Source organism: Vicugna pacos, chromosome 19 (genome assembly GCF_048564905.1).
Source record: "Vicugna pacos chromosome 19, VicPac4, whole genome shotgun sequence".
NCBI lineage: Eukaryota > Metazoa > Chordata > Mammalia > Artiodactyla > Camelidae > Vicugna > Vicugna pacos.
In genome coordinates this window covers 19,196,254-19,209,412 of record NC_133005.1, presented here as the reverse complement: position 1 = coordinate 19,209,412, position 13,159 = coordinate 19,196,254, and the positions used below count along the sequence as shown (strand labels likewise).

The 13,159-nt window shown below is 46.5% G+C and overlaps 1 long non-coding RNA gene across 3 annotated transcripts in view; it reads left to right on the top strand.

The window, feature by feature from the left end:
• Positions 1-13,159, top strand: part of LOC140687393 (uncharacterized) — a 365,887-nt gene that overhangs the window by 302,455 nt on the left and 50,273 nt on the right. Inside the window, exon 4 of one of the 3 annotated variants that reach the window (XR_012061649.1) lies at positions 2,938-3,680. The exons of the other annotated variants lie outside the window; for them this stretch is intronic. This is a non-coding gene — a long non-coding RNA (uncharacterized lncRNA). Of the gene's footprint in view, positions 1-2,937; positions 3,681-13,159 lie in introns of those variants that run through there. 3 annotated transcript variants of the gene reach the window in all.

Sequence of the window (13,159 nt, the reverse complement as noted above, 5' to 3'; positions counted from 1 at the left end):
TGTGTTTAACTTTTTAACTTGTACACACTTGTCATGTTTTGCTTTGTTTTTCAGAATATAGTCACACCTTCCAGATTATCTTAACTCTCCAAAGCTTCCTAGAAGGTAGCAAGATCTTCAGTCTTATCTCTTCTTATTCCTGACTCATACAATCTATTAATGTTGTAAAAATGTAACCTTAGGACAAAATCTAATTATCTCTACTTAAAACCCTTCATTGGTTTTCCATTGCTTTTAAAATAATGCCCCAAATTCTTCCCATGCCTTAAGGTTTGTGGATAATCTGCGCCCTGTCTGATCAATTTCTCTACACTTTGTTTTCCACCTCACTCTCTAATGTCAGGCCATGTGCATTGCCTTTCAGTTTTTGGGCAATGCTTTTCACAGCAAATGCTTCTTCACCCAAGGCCTTTACACCCACTCTCATCTGCCTAAAACACTCTTTCCTGCAGAATTTTCATGGTTGAACTGTTCTCTTTCTTTAGGCTGGAGATGGTTAATTTTATGTGTCATCTTCGCTGGGCCAGGGATGCCCAGATACTTGGTTAAACATCATTGCTGAGTATAGCTGTGAAAGTGTTCCTGGATGAGACTGACCTTTGAATCAGTAGACTGAGGGAAGCAGATTGCCCTTCCCAGCGTGGGTGGGCTGCCTCTAATCTGTTGATGGCATAAATCAAATGATAAGGCTGAGGAACCAGGAATTTGCACTTTCTGCCTGAGGGCCTTCAAACTGGGACATTGGTCTTTTCCCTGCCTTTGATCTCATACTTGGACTGGAAATACACCATCTGCTCTCCTGGGTCTCCAGCTTGCCAGCTGCAGATCTTAGGATCTCTCAGCATCTATATACCCATGTGAGAGTCAATTCCTTATAATCTATCTATCTATCTATCTATCTATCTATCTATCTATCTATCTATCTATCTATCTATCTTCCTATCTTCCTATTGGTTCTGTTGTTTGTTTGTTTCTGGAGAACCCAGAATAACACAGGCTCAATTTAAATGCCACTCCTCTAAGAAGCCTTTCTGTCTTTATTCTCTGTCTCAACCACTTGTTTTCTTTCATAGTACTTATGACAAACAGACATTTTCTGATTTGTCTGTTTTCTTACTTTGTATGTGTCTCCCCAGCTATAATATGCTTCTGAAGGCAGAGACCAACTGAGACCTATTTATTTCCTGAGCCTTGCCCAAAGCCTGATGCTAGGTAGGCTCTCAATAAATATACATAGAATAAATGAGTGGATCAGCAAATGAATGAGTAATTGTAGTTTTGCCTGAGTAATTGTACTTCTTTCTGGTGGATTGAAAATACCATATCTATATTTCTGACTTCCAAACCATGATCTCCAGTCTTGAATTTTCATCCCTGGAACTCAAGATTCTAATTTCCAAGTGTATTTCACAAATGTACCTCAAATATCCCAAAACTAAACTCTGTTTCTTTTACGTTCCAAATTTCTCTATTATTGCCCACTTATTTTGGTTATAATGGTCCCAGCATTCACCAAAACCAACCAAGCCCAAGACTTGTAAGTCATCATTAATTTACTTGTGCTTTCATTTATTTGTAGAGCGACTCCTCACTGTATCACAGCATACATGATGGTGAACAAAACACACATAATCCATGTCTTCATGGAGTTGATTCTATCATCTTTCTCACAACTCTAATTATGTTGACTGCCAAGATTTGTCCGTTAAGAATGTCTCTTGAACCAGCACCTACCTCGCCCTCTCTCTTTCTCTCACCTCTTCTCTAGATCAAGCCTGCGTTATCTCTTCCCCGAACTTTTGTGACAGCTAGTTGGTTTCCTCGCCTCTAGTTTCATCTCACTCGCTTGAATTCATTTGTCACAGTACTAGCCTTTTCCCTGAAACACAAATTTAACCACCTGATGGCCCCACAAAACCTTCCATGTCTCACCATCACTTACAAGAGAAAGTTTACTCTTACGCACAGCATGTCACGTCCTCTGTGATTCAGCTCTCTCTAGATATTCAGGTCTATGAACGTGACCCTCATATGTTTGCACATATTGTTCCTTTACCCTGAAATCTCCCCTCTCTGCTTCTGTATATCAACCTGACAAACCCCTTCAATCGTCTCCTTTCTTTCTGAAGCTTTCCTGACCCCTCTGACCATCCAGGCACATGTGAGAGTTTGGGAGCCATAGTCTCACAACCACTGAGTGGAACTTATGCCATCGGATCTCATTATGGATGTCGAACATGTTTCCATGCCTGGATTCCTCACTAGACCTAGGGCAACTTGCAAGTGGAGGGCATGGCTTACACACACTTCATCTGTACGGCGCCCACGCCATTGGAAATATTACGAAATTTTTGCTTAATAAATGAATGTTGATTAAATGAAGGACATATGTTCAGTCATTTGCCTAAAAATGACAGTTACCAGTGGCAGAAATGACCCACATTTCCAAATTCCCACTCCAGTGTTTTTTCACTAGACTAAAAAGCACTTTCGTCATTTTGGTGGTTTTTAAAAGATTTGTCCAAAGGAGAAGAAAACAATAGGACATGCTCTGGATTAGGGATTGGTTCAGAATAACGTGGAGTTTTTTTGAATCTACGTATGCTTGGCGTAGAAATTCTGAAATGCACTCCCTGAGAAAAGCTACCAATGCTAGTCGAGGAAGAATGGGGCTTAGGGTCAGGCAACCATGGACTTGAACATCTGTTTCTTCACTGATCAGCCTTGTTTACAGAAAAGGAAACCAAGGCACAGACTTTGCGTCATCCAACTACTCTGTGACTCAGTTTCCTCACCGGAAAACGTGGCACCGTGTTTTGAAAGTTATCATGGGGATTATACCAGATGAATGACCCTTGATAAAGAACTAGAGTATCGCCTGGTGTATAGTAGGTGTTCTAAAATTTTGTTTCCCCTTCCTGTTCTTTTCCCCCTCAGGCTTTCATCAGAAATCCAAAGACACCAAAATGGCTTTTCCGTTTGTGTGAGGGGAAGATGCCTGCTCTGCTGATGAACTGTCTGCATTGCATACACACTTTAACAGCCACGGGGTATCTTCACTGAGACCCCTTAGCACTCATTAGCACCGCTGCAGGAAAGCCGATAAACCTCACCTCTTACTCAGCCCTCTGCCACAACTGGGCAAACCTCCGTTTTCTTTTATCATCTGAATCCTGACCTTAAAGGTCCCAGTCTAACCCTAGGGCTTAATTTATCTTCTGTTAAAAGCAGTCGTTTTCCCTTACATGGAAACTGCCGTGCCCTGAGTGTGCACAGTGAGACGGAGGAACAGTCTTGCCTGGTTCATCTCAGACACAAGGGACCAGTCCCTCCACCCTCCCCTTCCACTGCGGGTAGATGGCGCTTTGATTACAGAGCAGCATGTGAAAACCTCGGGCTGCTGTTGTCCACCCCGTCCGAGAGAGGTTTAAAGTGGACAAAATGCCATGAATGCCGTTGTGTGAAGTCAACCTCATGTTTGTTTTACCTACTGAACATCACAGCACACTTCCTGATAGCTGAGAGTTGCTGTTGTTTTGCCTCAAGCTGGACAAATATGCATAAAATATATATTCAACAGATATTTCACTGAAAGACAAAGAAAGGTCTGTGTCTTTAGATTGCCCCAGAGCCTGAGGGCTACTGAGAATTATAAATAAATTTGGCTTCACAGGCCTGCAGTCATAAATGACATTTTTTTAAATGATGGAAGGGGGGAGATTTGAGTCGGACAGGAACCTTCCGTTTAACTCCCCTCCTCCCAAATATGTCCAAAATTTTAAGAAAGCTCCTCCAAATGTAACGCTCAGTTGAAAAGGAGCTTTTGATTCCTAGTTATTGGGGCGAAAGACCTGTTTAACTATTTATACCATTGCTTTGTTTTCTTAAAATGGATGCCGGAGGATCATGGGTCCAGTTCCTTTAAAATCCTGTGTTTTATCACTCTCCAGTCGATGGGTGCGATCCAGCAGGAGGAAATTAGAAACAGCTGGGGCAGATACAATAACTTCTTTTGAAAAGACAGTTCACAATTACTTGAGGAAAAATAGAGACGGCACGAGAACAGCCTATCTCAAAAAGTGGTTTCTGGACCAGCGGCATCGGCATTGCCTGGGCACGTGTTCGAAATGCAAATTCTTGGGCCTCACTTGACCTACTGAATCAGAAATTCCCGGGGTAGGGCCCAAGCAATCTGTGTTTTTGACAGCCCCCTCCCAAGGATTCTGACCCACAGGAAGGGGCTAGACACGAGACCTATGCAATGAGAAAGAGCAGCAAGACAGAGGGCACCTTGAAAAGCCAGAGGCCAGAGAGGCGTGATCCGGGGACAGTTAGTAATCAAAAGCGACCATGAAAGGTGCTAATCAGGTGTTTAGCACCTAATGCTCCAACATGCATCTGTTGCTACATCTAAAAGTTAAGGACAGACTATAAACAGCTTCTAAGGACAGTGGAAAATACGAGCCAAATAAAACAAGCCAGAGTTAGGGAAGATGTGAGAGTGACAATAATGATAATGTCACTTGTATTCACATTTTTTTTCTTGTAAGTCTTAGTCTATACAGTTATTTTCACATTAATAGACAGGAGATGAATCTAAATAAATGCATATAAATAGATTATTAAAATATATTAAGAGTACACTTTTGCTCCCTGAATAAGAGCAACTTGTAGTGGACAAATGCCCTGCTGGGAAAAACCAGAAAAGCTGTATAAAATGCAAAAAAAACCAAAAAAAGTGTTTGAAGGCCTCCAAGGACTGCCTCAGCAGTCTGATCCTGGAAAGAAGGGAGCTTTTTGAAGGAAGCCTAATTTTCACAACCAAGTTTCCCTTGAAAGTGAACCTACCCGTGACCCACCAACTTCACTCTTCGCATACCCAATAGCAGTGCAGACATAGGTGCACCAAGATGTGTACAAGGAATTTCATACATTTACTATCTGCAGGAGTCCCAAACTGAGAACTACCCACTTGTCCACAAGCCATGGAGTGGATGAGTACATTTGTGGCATATTCACATATGAGGCAATGAGAATGAATGAGTTATAGCTGCGCACAGCAATACCGATGAACCTCACACATAGAGTGTGATAGATCCCATCTGTGTAAAGTTCAAAATCATGCAAAGATAATTTTCGATGTCAGAAGTCGAGAGAGTGGTTACCTCTGAGGGCGATGGAAAATGGGAGGGGGACGGAGGGGCCCTACTGGGTTCCGATCATGTCTTCACTGCTGAAGCCTGACCCCTGTGTTTGCTTTGTAGCTTGCTGGATTCAGCTTGCTGGATACTCGTGATTCGGGCAGTTTTCTTTATGTATTTTACAGTTTTATAAAAAACACTCTTAATTTAAAAGATATATTCAGAAGAATATTTCTTGTATGGTTTCTCTGTCATCTTTTTTGGGAGTGAGTCCCTCAGTTGTGTGTGTGCCACGAAGGCACCATGAGTTATCTTGGAGTAGCTGGAGGCAGGAGGATGGATGTGGTCATTAAGAATCTCAGATCAGGGAGTAGACAGGCCTGAAGGTGAATTGCTGTGTGGCTTTTTCCCCCATCTCTGAAGTGAGGGTGATCATTACAGCAGCAGCTAACTTGTAGAACTGAGTGAGAATTAAAGGACGGACTCCATCCGAAGTACTTAGCCCATAACTGTGAGTTCTGGTGGAGGCAGGGTGGCCTGCTGGCCAAGAATAAAGGTGTGTATCTAAGATAAATTGAAAATGGCCTTTCTAAGACCCCTGTCTCTGTGTCTGCACCTCTTTTGAGTAAGAGAAATTTTGTGGTTTCTCATTTGGCAGAGTGGATATCCCCAAGAAATCAAATTCAATGTTTCTTGGATGGATAGAGAGAGGGAGCTAGAGAGAGAGAGTTGGGTGAAAAAGAGGGCATGCCACCAAGACTAGGAACTCTGTCTGATGGATGGCCTAGGGTCCTAGGACCTTGACAAAAATATCACCCGTGTGAGGCAGGCCAAAGTGCTGAGAAATTAAACCTCTCTGGAGAGTCCTTCAGCCAGAAACCGACAGCAGTTGGTGGATACTCCTTGCCCCTTGAGCAAGATAACCATGAAACTGGTTATCTACACTGTCTCCCAGAGATACCCGGTGGAACTGGGCCCCAGTTGCCTGCAGGGTAATCCACTTGACAGCACATGCAAATGGACGAACCTCCCTTCCTGCACCCTTTTCCTCTTCTTTAAACCAGTGTTGTCTGAGATCACCTTCCAAATAAATGACTCGTACTCAAAACCTTTTCTCAAAACCAGCCTCTGAGGGAATCTAAACCCAGTCTCTGCCCTTGCACAACTCACAGCTGTTTCTTCTGGGAGCTTTGTCAGCCAGCACACTGTGGCCGCTGTAATTCCCACCGCGCTGCTAGGGAGGCTGCACTGGGCCCCGCTGCTCCGAAAAAGACTTCTGTTGGCCACTTCCCAGGTCCACAGTGCAGCCCCTTCCCCTTCCCTGTGCCAGGTGTCAGGAGTGGGACAGCCGTTCCTTTGCTACCTAGATGGTGGCCCCACCTCTTTACTCCTTTTGTTTGTACCGTGAGGATCTAGTGGAGCCAGAAAGAAACAATCTTGCCGTCTTCCTGGGATTAAGGCCTCCTGCTGTTTCTCCCTGCAACTCTGCGCTTGGCCGAAACGCCTCGCATCCACTTGTTGTTAGCTCCTGTCCCTACTCACCTCTTCTGAGCTGTTTTGTTCCCCCTCGACTTGCCCCTAAAGTTGGACTTCTCCACGCTGGACCTGCATACTCTTACTGCTCCCTCTTCATCAGGGTGTCTTTCTTGGTCAACAGAGTTAGCCCGTTTGCTTTTGGATCCTGGGCCACCTGTCGAACCAGAGGGTTCCCAAGGAATTCACTCATGCCGACAGTGGGATGCTTCAGTACCTGGCTTTATGCCAGATCTATAATAATCTCTCCAGAAGAGAGAATCTCCTGCTTTGTGATTTTTTCAGGATTTAACTGTTTTCTCCTTGTGAAGCATCCTAACACAAATTAGAAAGAAGACGGCTTATAATTATCCACCGTTATGAATAAAAAGAATGAGCTAAAGGTACTAATTAGCCTAATTGGACATCACAACATGCCTCAAGCCTTACTTTATCAACACTCATCACCGATCACAGAATTGATCAGGGTGCTTATTCAGTAGCAACACAATGCCTGCTAGAGTCTGACTTCCTCTCTCCAGGCATGCCCAACCAGCACAGAGACACTGATACAGATGTTGACCAGCGGGGCACGAAAGGCCAGGAGAGCGATGTCCTGGCATCTTAGCCTTAGAAGGGACCTCAGGGGCATATCGTGTATCGTTCAACATTCACTCCCTGCTGTAAAGCATTTTGTCTCCTAAAAGGCAGGGGAATCTTTGCCTGTGGTGGTGTGGGTTGCAAACCTCCAGGGATGTTTCTAAGAATCATATTATTAAAATAGCTACTGAGCAAAAGGCCGCGATTCCCAAAGCCACTCTGAACACAAGTAACAGAAGGCAGAGATGAGGTCATCTCCCTGAAGGTCAGCTGCATCCCCAGATGTGCTCTTACCTCAGCCCTCACCCACCGAGAACCGAAGAATGGAAAGTGCGGGAACCCATGCCCACATGTCTGCAGCAGACCCAGCGCCTGGCCAGGCCTGGCAGCCAGGAGAGGCCCCACCCCTTGTTCTCTGCCAAACATTGTTCCTTGTACCTGGCCAGTGCCCGGGTTTTGCAGCCTCAGACACTTAACCACCTTTTCCGAAAGTACCTCACCCACTTTACCTCCGCCCCACCCCATCCCATCCCTTGGCCAGACCTGTAATTACGGGACCTGAAGAGCAGCCTCAGAGATACCACAGAGGGGCAGGGCAGCCCCCAGCAGACAGCTAAGCTGGAAGGGTTTCTTTCTATAACAGTTCTTCCCATTGGCCGTCCTCCATCGGTCACTCACTACCTCCCACCAGGGGGCGGAGCCAGCCAGGCTTGTCCCTCACACTTTTGGGCCCAGAGCAAGGGTAATAAAATGGAGCCTCCAGTCTGGGGTCTGGTTTCCTGTCTTCCCTGGCTCTGTCATCACACGAGGGCCCACAGACGTGTATACACACCCCACCCACTTTTCCATCGGCCTACCAACAGCAGCCCTGTGCCAGCCCTCAGGCCTGATCTGTGCACACCAGTCACCCCTCAGGGGGACAGAAGCAGGAAAGAGACCCCTGCAGGTCCTGAAGCCAGGCTCCCAGCTATCCGGGCAGGAATTCTCCGGTCCCATGACTTCTCTCAGGGTGTGGTCTAGAAGGAGGGGTGTGGGCCCCCGGAGGGTACATCCACTTGGCCCTGCAGGTTGTTTGCCCCGTGGGGAGGGGTGCAGCCAGGGAAAGGCCAGAGTTGAACTCTTTAAGTGGGGCGGCGGGGAGAGGCACCCACCACCTGCTCAAGGCTTGGTACGGCCACCAGCTCACTAAGGGGCCCCTGGCTTCCGTGTCCTCTGAAGTCGTCTGTACTGGACTCAGCCGCAAGTGTTCATGGCTCCCACTGTCCTCTGACATAAACACAGCTTCTCCTCCAGGCCATCTGCCATCTGAACCCAACCTGCTTTCCGAAATCCTTTCCTTCTCATTCCCAAGCATTCTGGGACCAGCAAGTGGGACCTTGAAAGAGAAGACTCAGGAAACAAAGGGGCTTGCATACAGTGGGTGCTGCATCTTCTGAGAACGGGGCGGTCACCTGCCATCCTTCCTAGTCTTCAACTTTCCTGGTTTCGCTCCAGGTTGTGCGTGGAATTTGGATGGAGGAGACTGTGTGGCAAGTCGAAGCCACTTTGTCTTATCTGTCTTGCTGGAGACATGGCTGTCTTTCCTGACAGTCATGGCGTTTATCTGATCTCTGCCTCCGTGCCCGGGGCACATTAGCCGTCTTGGAGGTGCAGACCTCCAAGCCTACAGGGATTTGTTCCCTCCTTGCTGACATTTTTGCTGCAAGACCTGTGGCCCCCTGGCTCTGAAGGCTTTGGCCACAGGTAAGGCTGAGTTAGTTCCCCCAGGACAATGGGCCAACGCCCATAAAATTTCCCCAGCCGGAGCAGCTGCCCTGCCTCGCTCTCCTAGATAATTTCAGTAGCTCCCGGTCCCTCCATGCCTTGGAGGAGGGTGTTGTTGCTGCTCGTAGCCTCCTTGACAGATCGATCACTGCTCCCTAACCACGCTCAGTCCACCCAGGGAACAGCCCCCTCCACTAATGGCACACACTCAGTCCTTCATAGAACTTTACACACCGAAAAAAACAGCCCAGGATGGTGAAAGTCTTACCCTTTTTCCTTTTACTCACCCATCCATTTCTCAACTGAGAGCCTGAGTTTGTTGCTTGCCTGAGGCTGAAACTCATCTCTTTGACCAACATGAACCCCCCCCTGAGCTGTCTTCATACATCTCAGCTGTCACCATGTCTAGGGGAGGAACTGACTTTTCCGGGCCACAGTCCTCTCTCCCCATGCAGTCAGCAGGGACCAGAAAGTTCTGTTGTCCTCTTGTTCCCCACAGGCAGAGATAGCCCTCGGGGAACCCCTCAGAACCCTGCTCTCTGTCAGTCCCCCGAGTTCTCACCCAGGTTTCAGCAGCACTGGCCTTAGTTTGCTTCTTCAATAAAGATCTTTGCCTTAAGGTCTTCCCTCTCCTTTCTCTTGCTTTCCCGGGGAACACCAGCTCCTGGCTTCTCTCTAAAACCATCGCTGATTGTTGGGGTATTAGCGGAATTCCAAGTACACGTGCATTAATGGCCTCTTATCAGTTCTAGACATATATCAAAATGCTGACGATCATTAGGATTAGAGTGAAGTCTCCTCCATCTGACCTAGGAGAAGGGGTGAGAGCTAGAAGAGTGTTTCTGAAGCTTCGTCACTAAAGTGTACCCGTGAAGCTGAGGCCCTCAGGCTCCAGGAGTGACAGCCCCACTGCTCAGCAGCCAGGCGAATCACCTTTGTGGGCCTCGGTCTTCCTTTCTGTGGAATGGGGATAATAAAGCTCCGTATCGCAGGCCACGAGATAATGTAATGCCTTTAGCCAAGGGCCTGATACATGGTAAGTGTTCAAAGCATGCTGGATGCATTATTGTCTTCTTTGTTATTCAAATGATTATTAATGGAAGAGAAAGAGAAAATTGCCTTTCATGAGACAGAATCATGAATCCTCATATGGGCTCACTTCTGACAAAGACTAATGAGGGAAAGGCTTCACTTAGAATACGATTATGCCTACAATGCAGAAAACCAGTCATTTAGAAGGCTCAGCCAAAGGATCGGAGGAGCAGTGCTGAAATGGGCTGCCATTTCTCAGTGCAAGTTGTAACGATGGAGACATTTACTGAGAACTCAGTAGTGGCCAGTTGCTTTCATAAGAACTTGACAGGCATTAATTCATTTCATCTACCCAACAACTCTGCGGTGGCTGCCACCATTGCTCTCACATAAGAATGAAGTGCTGAAACACAGAGGAATTAAATACGCTGCCCAAGGTCACTTAGATATAAGATTGAAGGACAGGGCTGAACCCCAGGCAGTCTGACTCTGGAGAGATCACTTTTAAAACTATTCTAGGCTGCAGACCACAGCTCAGAAGCCTGCGGCTGCACAAATGGAATCCACTTATCTCAGGTGGAGGCTTCTTTCCACTGTGGGCAGCATTTGGACCAACGATATTATATTTCGGGAAATATATTTCTTCCTTAATGTAGAGCTAACTTTAGTATCTCTGAGCTCTTGGTTTGGAAGATGTTTCATTTTATCCCTGAATGATCGGAAGGGATTCTTATTTGCTTCTCCGACTGCTGGAGAGATCTTGAAAGTGACCAGAGGTGGAAACCCAGTGCACCCTCGACCTTGCATCTCCAGCCTCACCACCTCCTCCACCTGGCCCCTGATTGAGTAACTCAGACCCTGAGGAATGTCCTGCTGAAGATTGCAGTGCACCCCAGATGACCTGAGATGGGGAGGACCACATCTGGGGCTAGAGCAACCCTGTGAGTTTGGGTTGGAATTTAAATAATTTTGGTTTGAAGAAGGAAGCACTTCCTCTGAGGGGGGAGACAAGTGTCTGGGGGATCAATACTGAGAACTTCGCTGGTGTATTTCCTTTGGACTCTGGGAGTATTACATAAAGCAGACAGTTTAAACTTTTCTGAGTGTCTGCCAACCAAAGCTTGTTAGTGACCAGGTGATTGAATTTGGTATACCACGGAGGACCAAAGGCAAAATATGTGATCTTTGCTCTCATAAGTTGATAACATCATTGGTGAGACAAGGAAAATGGTTGGGAGAACAACTGGGGTTGGGTCAGAAGACATGTCACCAAATCATTTCGTCCTCCCGAGCCTCTGTTTTCTTCGCTACAAAATAAAAGGGCTTGATAAAATAATTTCTTGGATAGTTTAGCTTTGTCACTAGAACTCATCAAAGGAAAAAGAGTAACTGGTGGAAACTGCTTCCTCCAGGCAATGCTCTTTTCTAGGAGGTTAGTGAGAGGACCAGCTCCTTATCTCCTCCTCCTCCTCCCAGCCTGAGGTGGCCCTTCCCTCTCAGGACTCATGCTCTCTGTAGACGCCCAGTTCCTGTCCATTCATCTCATCCATAAATGAGTTTGGTACCCATCACCGCCTCCTGATTTATCCTCTGTGAATGCCTTCTGCAACAAATTGGAATGTGAGTAATTAATTACATACATTCCCAGACGGAGAGAGAGATGCATATTTCCCAAGTAACCAAAAATGTAACAACAGCAGTTCCTGTCTTTGCTTGTGTGCCTGCTGGCTTGCGGGTGTAAGATTAAAACAGTGTGCACCAGGGGCTGAGCAAAGGGTCCAGTCTTGGTGGTGTTACTGAGTAGTTAGGTCACTGCAAGGAAGTCACTCAAATCTCTTAGGTTTCTCCTTTGTCCCCTGTGAAATGATATAAGGGTGCGCCCTAAGGACCATTTGAGTTTCTCCCTTGTGCTTTCTGCTTCCATCTCTGCCTTTGTTACTTTCTCTCATCTCTCTAGCCTGTCCCCCTGCAGTAGCCCAGCTGAAGCAATACCTTTGGTCTGTTCTGGTTTCTTCTCATTCTCTCTTGCTTCATGCGCTTTCTCCACCGTGTGCCTTTTTCTCCCAGCAGATGGCAGTGTTCAGTTTTGTTTCCCTGTGGTACTTGTCTCCCCTGCTTGGAGGAACTCAGCCTGCTGCCCTTCCTGCAAAGCTGTGTCCTTGTTTCCCTGGAAGTGATTATGGAAGAGGAAATCAAGGAAGAAAGCAATGAGTGATGAGAGGGCCCCCTCTGAAACATTTGGGGAGGCTACTTGCTTCACCTTGCTCCTCATGCAGGTTTATTTTATTACATTTAACTTCGATGTTAGAGATAAAACAGCAACTATCTTCCGTATTTCAAAGAATTGTTACAACTTGTTTGATCCTTTGACTCTGTGAGGTTGATAGAACAGATCTCACTTATCCCAGGGCTTGATCTCAGAAGTTGTCAGATGACTCTGGCCACCATTGTTGAGAAGATTCAGGGTTGGAAACAGAAAGACCGGTTAGGAGGCTGCTTGCAGGGGTCTAGGTGAGAGATGGTGGTGGTGACAGTGGGGTGGGGGAGGGAGTGGGGGTGGGAGGACGTGGTGTGGGGATGGGGAGAGGTCGACACACTCTAAGTCTCTCCTCCCACACTGCTATGCACTGACCTCTGGCAAGATTCTGTTTCTCAGGGCGTCTGAGGTCCTCCACACTCCAGGATTCTATGAATTCATGTAAAAAAAAAAAAAAGATCTACCATTGCAGCTTTCAAACCCAGTGACAAGGGACACACTGTTAGTTGTTGGTGGGGTGAGGACTAGAAGCCAGGTGTCTGGCAGGTGCCTCCACTTGCCACTGACTGGGGATGCCGCGAGAAAGTCTGTTTCAGCATGTAAGTTTCTTTTCTTCCCAGAAGAAATCCTGTGGTGGAAAAACAATATGTTTAACAGATCAAAGCAAGTTGCCCTGGTTGAAGGAGGGTAGAGTCTTGTGCCCTCTCATCCCCCAAGACTGGCAAGAGCAGATAAAACCCCCAAGATAGAGGAAGCAACAGCCCTGTCAAAGGGCCTTTGAAGCTGCAAATGTTCCTCTCTCACCTATGTTAATGGAGGAATTCTGGGATCCCTAATACCTGATTTTCTTCAA